Genomic DNA, 10,909 nt, shown 5'->3' with positions numbered 1-10,909 from the left:
GCTTCGCATTCACCTCACACAGGCCCCAATTGGAAAACTGCCCCGCTTTGTTTTCCCTCTCATCCTGGGCGAGGGGGCCCTCAGGAAATTATTTTTGCCCCCCACCCTCCCGAAGGAGAAGCGTTTCACCGGCAAAGGATCAAACTCTGCCGGAATCGGGCCCAGCAGGAGAGGGAGACGGAAAATCCAGGGGGTCAGAGGTCATCCCGAATCCCGGCCTGGGTCACTGCCGGGTTTCAAGCTCGTCCATTGTCGCTTTCGACCAAAACCCAGAATACTGATGGGGTTAGAGAAAGAGAGGGAAAGAGAGTGGGAGAGGGGGACGGGAGGAGAGAGAGAGAGACGGGAGAGAGGGGAGAGAGAGGGGAGGGAGAGAGAGAGGGGGGGCGAAGAGAGAGAGGGGGCAGAGAGAGAGGGGAGGAGAGAGGGGAGAGGGCGACGGGAGGAGAGAGAGAGGGGAGAGACGGGGGCAAGAGAGAGAGAGAGGGGAGAGAGAGGGGAGGGAGAGAGAGAGGGGGAAGAGAGGGGAGGGAGAGAGAGAGAGGGAAGAGAGGGGAGAGAGAGAGAGGGGAGAGAGAGAGAGAGGGCAAGAGAGAGAGAGGGGGCGGAGAGAGAGGGGAGGGAGAGAGCGAGTGGGGGGGAGAGAGAGGGGAGAGAGAGAGGGCAAAGGGAGAGAGAGAGGGCAAAGGGAGAGAGAGAGGGGAGGAGAGAGAGGGGAGAGAGAGAGGGGGAGAGAGAGAGGGGGAAGAGAGAGAGAGAGGGGGAGAGAGAGAGAAGGGAGAGAGGGAGGGCAAAAGGAGAGAGAGGGCAAAGAGAGAGAGAGGGGGCAGAGAGAGAGAGGGGAGGAGAGAGAGAGGAAAGAAAGAGGGGAGAGAGGAGAGAGAGAGGAGAGAGAGAGGAGAGAGAGCGGGCAAAGAGAGAGGGGGCGAAGAGAGAGAGAGGGGGTGAAGAGAGAGAGGGGGCAAAGAGAAAGAGAGGGGGCAGTGAGAGAGGAGAGGAGAGAGGGGAGAGGGAGGGGGAGAGAGAGAGGAGAGAGAGAGGGGAGAGAGAGGCGGTGAAGAGAGAGAGGGCATAGAGAGGGTAAAGAGAGAGAGGGTGGTCAAAGAGAGGGGGAGTGAAGAGAGAGTGTGTGAAGAGAGAGGGGGCGAAGAGAGAGAGGGGGAGAGTGAGGGAGAGAGAGAGAGGGGTGAGAGAGAGAGAGAGAGGGCGAAGAGAGAGAGGGGAGAGAGAGAATGGGTTGATGGGATTTGCACACCGGGAACACCTCCCCCATCGATCCCACTGGGAATCCCATCGATCCCACTGGGACCCCCACTCCCCATCGATCCCACTGGGACCCCCACTCCCCATCGATCCCGCCCCTCCATGTTCTACGCGCTGTTGCCGAGGTGGCGGCTGTCTCGTTAACCTCTCCCACACTCTCCTGGCCGATGAATTTAATTCCCTCGTGTCCAGCGGCTCCACCTTCTGTCTCTCCGTCTGTCTCTCCGTCTGTCTCTCCGTCTGTCTCTCCGTCTGTCTCTCCGTCTGTCTCTCCGTCTCTCTCACATTGTTGGTCAAATCTTTTTTTTTCTTTTTTAAATTAATTTTTATTGAGTTTTTCCCATTAAGGGGCAATTTAGCGTGGCCAATCCACCCACCCTGCACATCTCTGGGTTGTGGGGGTGAAACCCACGCAGACACGGGGAGAATGTGCAAACTCCACACGGACAGTGACCCAGAGCCGGGATCGAACCTGGGACCTCGGCGCCGTGAGGCAGCAGTGCTAACCACTGTGCCGCCGTGCTGCCCCGATTAAATCTCACAAAACGCTTCACACTGACTGGATGGAGGCAGCTCGCTGCGGTCAGGTGAAGGAGACATCAATCCAGGGAGCTCAACTCCCTCTGTAACCTGTCACTGTGAGGCCAGGGGGAGGGGAGGGGAGGGGGAGGGGAGGGGAGGGGAGGGGGAGGGGGAGGGGGAGGGGGAGGGGGAGGGGAGGGGGAGGGGAGGGGGAGGGGGAGGGGAGGGGGAGGGGAGGGGAGGGGAGGGGGAGGGGGAGGGGGAGGGGGAGGGGGAGGGGGAGGGGGAGGGGGAGGGGAGGGGGAGGGGAGGGGGAGGGGGAGGGGAGGGGGAGGGGGAGGGGGAGGGGGAGGGGAGGGGGAGGGGAGGGGGAGGGGGAGGGGAGGGGGAGGGGAGGGGGAGGGGGAGGGGAGGGGGAGGGGGAGGGGGAGGGGGAGGGGGAGGGGGAGGGGAGGGGGAGGGGGAGGGGGAGGGGGAGGGGAGGGGGAGGGGGAGGGGGAGGGGGAGGGGAGGGGGAGGGGGAGGGGGAGGGGAGGGGGAGGGGGAGGGGGGAGGGGAGGGGGAGGGGGAGGGGAGGGGATGGGGAGGGGGAGGGGAGGGGAGGGGGAGGGGAGGGGATGGGGAGGGGAGGGGAGGGGAGGGGGAGGGGAGGGGGAGGGGAGGGGGAGGGGAGGGGGAGGGGAGGGGGAGGGGAGGGGGAGGGGAGGGGGAGGGGAGGGGGAGGGGAGGGGGAGAGGGGGGGAGAGGAGGGGGAGGGGATGGGGGAGGGGATGTGACTGGAGCAGAGGGGTATTGGAGGGGAAGCAAAGTTTAGGGTGGGGGGCTGAGAAGGTGAGGGGAGGGTGAGGAGTGGATGAGGGGGGAACGAGGAGTGGATGAGGGGAGAGTGAGGAGTGGATGAGGGGGGAGTGAGGCGTGGATGAGGGGAGGCTGAGGAGTGGATGAGGGGAGAGCGAGGAGTGGATGAGGGGCGAGTGAGGAGTGGATGAGGGACGGGTGAGGAGTGGATGAGGGGGGAGTGAGGAGTGGATGAGGGGGGAGTGAGGAGTGGATGAGGGGGGAGTGAGGAGTGGATGAGGGGAGGGTGAGGAGTGGATGAGGGGCGAGTGAGGAGTGGATGAGGGGAGAGTGAGGCGTGGATGAGGGGAGGCTGAGGAGTGGATGAGGGGAGGCTGAGGAGTGGATGAGGGGAGAGCGAGGAGTGGATGAGGGGAGAGTGAGGAGTGGATGAGGGGCGAGTGAGGAGTGGATGAGGGGGGAGTGAGGAGTGGATGAGGGGGGAGTGAGGAGTGGATGAGGGGAGGGTGAGGAGTGGATGAGGGGAGATTGAGGAGTGGATGAGGGGGAGCGAGGAGTGGATGAGGGGAGAGTGAGGCGTGGATGAGGGGAGGCTGAGGAGTGGACGAGGGGAGAGCGAGGAGTGGATGAGGTGAGAGTGAGGAGAGGATGAGAGGGGAGTCAGGAGTCATGAGGGGAGAGTGAGGAGAGGATGAGAGGGGAGTCAGGAGTGGACGAGGGGGAGAGCGAGGAGTGGATGAGGGGAGAGTGAGGAGAGGATGAGAGGGGAGTCAGGAGTGGATGAGGGGAGAGTGAGGAGTGGATGAGGGGAGGGGGAGGAGAGGGGGAGGAGTGGATGAGGGGAGAGTGAGGAGTGGATGAGGGGGGAGTGAGGAGTGGATGAGGGGGGAGTCAGGAATGGATGAGGGAGGGAGGAGTGGAATGAGTGGATGAGGGGGGTGAGGAGTGGATGAGGGGGGTGAGGAGTGGATGAGGGGAGGGGAGCAGTGGATGAGGGGAGAGTGAGGAGTGGATGAGGGGGAGGGGGATGAGTGGATGAGGGGAGAGCGAGGAGTGGATGAGGGGAGGTGGAGGAGTGGATGAGTGAAGAGTGGATGAGGGGAGGGGGATGAGTGGATGAGGGGGAGGAGTGGATGAGGGGGGAGGAGTGGAAGAGGGGGAGGAGTGGATGAGGGGGAGGAGTGGATGAGGGGAGGGGGAGGAGTGGAGGGGGAGGGGGGAGGAGTGGAGGGGGAGGAGTGGATGAGGGGAGGGGGAGGAGTGGATGAGGGGAGAGCGAGGAGTGGATGAGGGGAGGTGGAGGAGTGGATGAGTGAAGAGTGGATGAGGGGAGGGGGAGGAGTGGATGAGGGGAGGGGGAGGAGTGGATGAGGGGAGGGGGAGGAGTGGATGAGGGGGGTGAGGAATGGATGAGGGGGGTGAGGAGTGGATGAGGGGAGGGGGTGAGTGGATGAGGGGAGAGCGAGGAGTGGATGAGGGGAGGTGGAGGAGTGGATGAGGGGAGAGGGAGGAGTGAATGATGGGGGTGAGGAGTGGATGAGGGGGGTGAGGCATGGATGAGGGGAGGGAGAGGAGTGAATGGGGGAGGGGGAAGAATGGATGAGGGGGTGAGCAGTGGATGAGGGGAGGGGGAGGAGTGGATGAGGGGAGGGTGAGGTGTGGATGAGTGAAGAGTGGATGAGTGGAGAGTGAGCAATGGATGAGGGGAGGGTGAGAGTGGATGAGGGGAGGGGGAGGAGTGGATGAGGGGAGTGAGGAGTGGATGAGGGACGGGTGAGGAGTTGATGAGGAGAGTGAGGAGTGGATGAGCGGAAGGTGAGGCGTGGATGAGGGTGACGGAGGAGTGGATGAGGGGAGAGCGAGGAGTGGATGAGGGGAGGGTGAGGAGAGTGAGGAGTGGATGAGGGAAGGGTGAGGAGTTGATGGGGAGAGTGAGGAGTGGATGAGGGGAGTGAGGAGTGGAAGAGGGGAGGGTCAGGAGTGGATCTGGGGAGGATGAGGGGAGAGTGAGGAGTGGATGAGGGGGAGTGGATGAGGGGAGGGTGAGGAGTGGATGAGGGGAGGGGGAGGAGTGGATGAGGGGAGAGCGAGGAGTGGATATGGGGAGAGTGAGGAGTGGATGAGGGGAGGGTGAGGAGTGGATGAGGGGAGGGTGAGGAGTGGATGAGGGGAGGGTGAGGAGTGGACGAGGGGAGAGCGAGGAGTGGCTGAGGGGGGAGTGAGGAGTGGATGAGGGGGGAGTGAGGTGTGGATGAGGGGAGGGGGAGTAGTGAATGAGGGGGGAGTGAGGAGTGGATGAGAGGAGGGGAGAAGTGGACGAGGGGGGTGAGGAGTAGATGAGGGGAGGGGGAGGAGTGGATGAGGGGAGGGGGAGGAGTGGATGAGGGGAGGGGGAGGAGTGGATGAAGGGAGGGGGAGGAGTGGATGAGGGGAGGGGGAGGAGTGGATGAGGGGAGGGGGAGGAGTGGATGAGGGGAGGGGGAGGAGTGGATGAGGGGAGGGGGAGGAGTGGATGAGGGGAGTGTGAGGAGTGGATGAGGGGAGAGTGAGGAGTGGATGAGGGGAGGGGGGAGTTGTTGAGGGGGTGAGGAGTGGATGAGGGGAGGGGAGGAGTGGATGAGGGGAGAGGGAGTGGATGAGGGGAGAGTGAGGAGTGGATGAGGGGAGAGTGAGGAGTGGATGAGGGGAGAGTGAGGAGTGGATGAGGGGAGGGGGAGGAGTGGATGAGGGGAGAGGGAGGAGTGGATGAGGGGAGTGTGAGGGGTGGATGAGGGTAGGGTGAGGAGTGGGTTGGGGAGGGTGAGGAGTGGATGAGGGGAGAGTGAGGAGTGGATGAGGGGAGAGTGAGGAGTGGATGAGGGGAGAGTGAGGAGTGGATGAGGGGAGAGGGAGGAGTGGATGAGGGGAGAGGGAGGAGTGGATGAGTGTAGGGGAGGAGTCTATGAGGGGAGAGTGAGCGGTGGATCAGGGGAGGGGGAGGAGTGGATCAGGGGAGGGGGGAGTGGAGTGGATGAGGGGAGAGGGAGGAGTGAATGAGGGAAGGCTGAGGAGTGGATGAGGGGAGAGTGAGGAGTGGATGAGGGGGGAGTGAGGAGTGGATGAGGGGAGAGTGAGGCGTGGATGAGGGGTGGCTGAGGAGTGGATGAGGGGAGAGCGAGGAGTGGATGAGGGGGGAGCGAGGAGTGGATGAGGGTAGAGTGAGGAGTGGATGAGGGGAGGGGGAGGAGTGGATGAGGGGAGAGGGAGGATTGGATGAGGGGAGTGTGATGGGTGGATGAGGGTAGGGTGAGGAGTGGGTTGGGGAGGGTGAGGAGTGGATGAGGGGAGAGTGAGGAGTGGATGAGGGGAGAGTGAGGAGTGGATGAGGGGAGAGTGAGGAGTGGATGAGGGGAGAGGGAGGAGTGGATGAGTGGAGAGTGAGGAGTGGATGAGTGGAGAGTGAGGAGTGGATGAGGGGATGGGAGGAGTGGAGGGGAGGAGTCTATGAGGGGAGAGTGAGCGGTGGATCAGGGGAGGGTGAGGAGTGTATGAGGGGAGGGGGGAGTGGAGTGGATGAGGGGAGAGGGAGGAGTGGATGAGGGGAGGCTGAGGAGTGGATGAGGGGAGAGTGAGGAGTGGATGAGGGGAGAGTGAGGCGTGGATGAGGGGAGGCTGAGGAGTGGATGAGGGGAGAGTGAGGAGTGGATGAGTGGGGAGCGAGGAGTGGATGAGGGGAGAGTGAGGAGTGGATGAGGGGAGAGTGAGGAGAGGATGAGAGGGGAGTCAGGAGTGGATGAGGGGAGAGCGAGGAGTGGATGAGGGGAGAGTGAGGAGAGGATGAGAGGGGAGTCAGGCGTGGATGAGGGGAGATGAGGAGTGGATGAGGGGAGGGGGAGGAGTGGATGGGGTGGGTGATGAGTGGATGAGGGGAGGGGGAGGAGAGGGGGAGGAGTGGATGAGGTGAGAGTGGGGAGTGGATGAGGGGGGTGTCAGGAATGGATGAGGGAGGGGAGGAATGGATGAGGGGAGTGGAATGAGTGGATGAGGGGGGTGAGGAGTGGATGAGGTGAGGGGGAGCAGTGGATGAGGGGAGAGTGAGGAGTGGATGAGGGGTGAGTGAGGAGTGGATGAGGGGAGGGGGAGGACTGGGTGAGGGGAGAGCGAGGAGTGGATGAGGGGAGGGGGATGAGTGGATGAGGGGAGAGCGAGGAGTGGATGAGGGGAGGTGGAGGACTGGATGAGTGAAGAGTGGATGAGGGGAGGAGTGGATGAGGGGAGGGGGAGGAGTGGATGAGGGGAGGGGGAGGAGTGGATGAGGGGAGGGGGAGGAGTGGATGAGGGGAGGGGGAGGAGTGGATGAGGGGAGGGGGAGGAGTGGATGAGGGGAGGGGGAGGAGTGGATGAGGGGAGGGGGAGGAGTGGATGAGGGGAGGGGGAGGAGTGGATGAGGGGAGGGGGAGGAGTGGATGAGGGGAGGGGGAGGAGTGGATGAGGGGAGGGCAGGAGTGGATGAGGGGAGGGGAGGAGTGGATGAGGGGAGGGGGAGGAGTGGATGAGGGGAGGAGTGAATCAGGGGGCTGAGGAGTGGATGAGGGGGGTGAGGAGTGGATGAGGGGGTGAGGAGTGGATGAGGGGGTGAGGAGTGGATGAGGGGAGGGGGATGAGTGGATGAGGGTAGAGCGAGGAGTGGATGTGGGGAGGTGGAGGAGTGGATGAGGGGAGGGGGAGGAGTGAACGATGGGGGTGAGGGGTGGATGAGGGGGGTGAGGCGTGGATGAGGGGAGGGAGAGGAGTGAATGAGGGGAGGGGGAAGAATGGATGAGGGGGTGAGGAGTGGATGAGGGGAGGGGGAGGAGTGGATGAGGGGAGGGGGAGGAGTGGATGAGGGGAGGGGGAGGAGTGGATGAGGGGAGGGGGAGGAGTGGATGAGGGGAGAGTGAGGAGTGGATGAGTGAAGAGTGGATGAGTGGAGAGTGAGGAGTGGATGAGGGGAGGGTGAGGAGTGGATGAGGGGAGGGGGAGAATTGTATGAGGGGAGTGAGGAGTGGATGAGGGAAGGGTGAGAGTGGATGAGGGGAGGGGGAGGATTGGATGAGGGGAGTGAGGAGTGGATGAGGGAAGGGTGAGGAGTTGATGAGGAGAGTGAGGAGTGGATGAGCGGAAGGTGAGGCGTGGATGAGGGTGGCGGAGGAGTGGATGAGGGGAGTGCGAGGAGTGGATGAGGGGAGGGTGAGGAGTGGATGAGGGGAGAGTGAGGAGTGGATAAGGGAAGGGTGAGGAGTTGATGGGGAGAGTGAGGAGTGGATGAGGGGAGAGCGAGGAGTGGATATGGGGAGAGTGAGGAGTGGATGAGGGGAAGGTGAGGAATGGACGAGGGGGGAGCGAGGAGTGGCTGAGGGGGGAGTGAGGTGTGGATGAGGGGAGGGGGAGTAGTGAATGAGGGGGAAGTGAGGAGTGGATGAGGGGAGGGGGAGGAGTGGATGAGGGGGTTGAGGAGTGGATGAGGGGGTTGAGGAGTGGATGAGGGGAGGGAGAGGAGTGGATGAGGGGAGGGGGAGGAGTGGATGAGGGGAGGGGGAGGAGTGGATGAGGGGAGGGGGAGGAGTGGATGAGGGGAGAGGGAGGAGTGGATGAGGGGAGAGGGAGGAGTGGATGAGGGGAGAGTGAGGAGTGGATGAGGGGAGAGTGAGGAGTGGATGAGGGGAGAGTGAGAAGTGGATGAGGGGAGAGTGAGAAGTGGATGAGGGGAGAGTGAGAAGTGGATGAGGGGAGTGAGGAGTGGATGAGGGGAGGGGGAGGAGTGGATGAGGGGAGAGGGAGGAGTGGATGAGGGGAGAGGGAGGAGTGGATGAGGGAAGAGTGAGGAGTGGATGAGGGGAGACTGAGGAGTGGATGAGGGGAGAGGAGTGGATGAGGGGAGGGGGAGGAGTGGATGAGGGGAGGGGAGGAGTGGATGACGGGAGAGGGAGGAGTGGATGAGGGGAGAGGGAGGAGTGGATGAGGGGAGAGTGAGGGGTGGATGAGGGTAGGGTGAGGAGTGGATTGGGGAGAGTCAGGAGTGGATGAGGGGAGAGTGAGGAGTGGATGAGTGGAGAGTGAGGAGTGGATGAGGGGAGAGTGAGGAGTGGATGAGTGGAGAGTGAGGAGTGGATGAGGGGAGGGGAGGAGTGGAGGAATGTAGGGGAGGAGTCTATGAGGGGAGAGTGAGCGGTGGATCAGGGGAGGGTGAGGAGTGGATGAGTGGAGCGGGAGGAGTGGATGAGGGGAGGATGAGGAGTGGATGAGGGGAGGATGAGGAGTGGATGGGGAGCTGGAGGAGTGGATGAGGGGAGGGTGAGGAGTGGGTGAGGGGAGGATGAGGAGTGGATGGGGAGTGGGAGGAGTGGATGAGGGGAGAGGGAGGAGTGGATGAGGGGAGGGGGAGGAGTGGATGAGGGGAGGGGGAGGAGTGGATGAGGGGAGGGGGAAGAGTGGATGAGGGGAGGGGGAGGAGTGGATGAGGGGAGGGTGAGGAGTGGACGAGGGGAGGGTGAGGAGTGGATGAGGGGGGAGCGAGGAGTGGATGAGGGGAGAGTGAGGAGTGGATGAGGGGAGAGTGAGGCGTGGATGAGGGGAGGCTGAGGAGTGGATGAGGGGAGAGCGAGGAGTGGATGAGGGGCGAGTGAGGAGTGGATGAGGGACGGGTGAGGAGTGGATGAGGGGGGAGTGAGGAGTGGATGAGGGGGGAGTGAGGAGTGGATGAGGGGAGGGTGAGGAGTGGATGAGGGGCGAGTGAGGAGTGGATGAGGGGAGAGTGAGGCGTGGATGAGGGGAGAGTGAGGCGTGGATGAGGGGAGAGTGAGGCGTGGATGAGGGGAGGCTGAGGAGTGGATGAGGGGAGAGCGAGGAGTGGATGAGGGGCGAGTGAGGAGTGGATGAGGGGCGAGTGAGGAGTGGATAAGGGGGGAGTGAGGAGTGGATGAGGGGGGAGTGAGGAGTGGATGAGGGGAGATTGAGGAGTGGATGAGGGGGGAGTGAGGAGTGGATGAGGGGGGAGTGAGGAGTGGATGAGGGGGGAGTGAGGAGTGGATGAGGGGAGAGTGAGGAGTGGACGAGGGGAGAGCGAGGAGTGGATGAGGTGAGAGTGAGGAGAGGATGAGAGGGGAGTCAGGAGTCATGAGGGGAGAGTGAGGAGAGGATGAGAGGGGAGTCAGGAGTGGATGAGGGGAGAGTGAGGAGAGGATGAGAGGGGAGTCAGGAGTGGACGAGGGGAGAGCGAGGAGTGGATGAGGGGAGGGGGAGGAGTGGATGGGGTGGGTGATGAGTGGATGAGGGGAGGGGGAGGAGAGGGGGAGGAGTAGCACGGAGAGGGAGGAGTGAATGAGGGAAGGCTGAGGAGTAGTGGATAGCACAATTGCTTCACAGCTCCAGGGTCCCAGGTTCGATTCCGGCTTGGGTCACTGTCTGTGCGGAGTCTGCACATCCTCCCCGTGTGTGCGTGGGTTTCCTCCGGGTGCTCCGGTTTCCTCCCACAGTCCAAAGATGTGCAGGTTAGGTGGATTGGCCATGATAAATTGCCCTCAGTGTCCAAAATTGCCCTTAGTGTTGGGTGGGGTTACTGGGTTATGGGGATGGGGTGGAGATATTGACCTTGGGTAAGGTGCTCTTTCCAAGACCGGTGCAGACTCGATGGGCCGAATGGCCTCCTTCTGCACTGTAAATTCTATGATTTCTATGATATGAGTGGATGAGGGGAGAGTGAGGAGTGGATGAGGGGGGAGTCAGGAATGGATGAGGGAGGGGAGGAGTGGAATGAGTGGATGAGGGGGGTGAGGAGTGGATGAGGGGGGTGAGGAGTGGATGAGGGGGGTGAGGAGTGGATGAGGGGAGGGGGAGCAGTGGATGAGGGGAGAGTGAGGAGTGGATGAGGGGTGAGTGAGGAGTGGATGAGGGGGAGGGGGATGAGTGGATGAGGGGAGAGCGAGGAGTGGATGAGGGGAGGTGGAGGAGTGGATGAGTGAAGAGTGGATGAGGGGAGGGGGATGAGTGGATGAGGGGGGAGGAGTGGATGAGGGGGGAGGAGTGGATGAGGGGGAGGAGTGGATGAGGGGAGGGGGAGGAGTGGAGGGGGAGGAGTGGATGAGGGGAGGGGGAGGAGTGGATGAGGGGAGGGGGAGGAGTGGATGAGGGGAGAGCGAGGAGTGGATGAGGGGAGGTGGAGGAGTGGATGAGTGAAGAGTGGATGAGGGGAGGGGGAGGAGTGGATGAGGGGAGGGGGAGGAGTGGATGAGGGGAGGGGGAGGAGTGGATGAGGGGGGTGAGGAATGGATGAGGGGGGTGAGGAGTGGATGAGGGGAGGGGGTGAGTG

The 10,909-nt window shown here is 62.7% G+C and overlaps 2 protein-coding genes across 2 annotated transcripts in view; one reads left to right on the top strand and one right to left on the bottom strand.

Annotated features, from left to right (window-relative positions):
• The window catches only part of LOC140402849 (NAD(P)H-hydrate epimerase-like), a 923,606-nt gene that overhangs the window by 371,627 nt on the left and 541,070 nt on the right, over nt 1–10,909 (top strand). The window lies entirely within an intron of this gene.
• Nucleotides 1–10,909, bottom strand: part of LOC140402853 (brevican core protein-like) — a 68,699-nt gene that overhangs the window by 45,368 nt on the left and 12,422 nt on the right. The window lies entirely within an intron of this gene.

The sequence above is a fragment of the Scyliorhinus torazame genome, chromosome 26 (genome assembly GCF_047496885.1).
Source record: "Scyliorhinus torazame isolate Kashiwa2021f chromosome 26, sScyTor2.1, whole genome shotgun sequence".
Taxonomy (NCBI): domain Eukaryota; kingdom Metazoa; phylum Chordata; class Chondrichthyes; order Carcharhiniformes; family Scyliorhinidae; genus Scyliorhinus; species Scyliorhinus torazame.
This window is presented reverse-complemented; position numbering and strand designations above follow the sequence as displayed.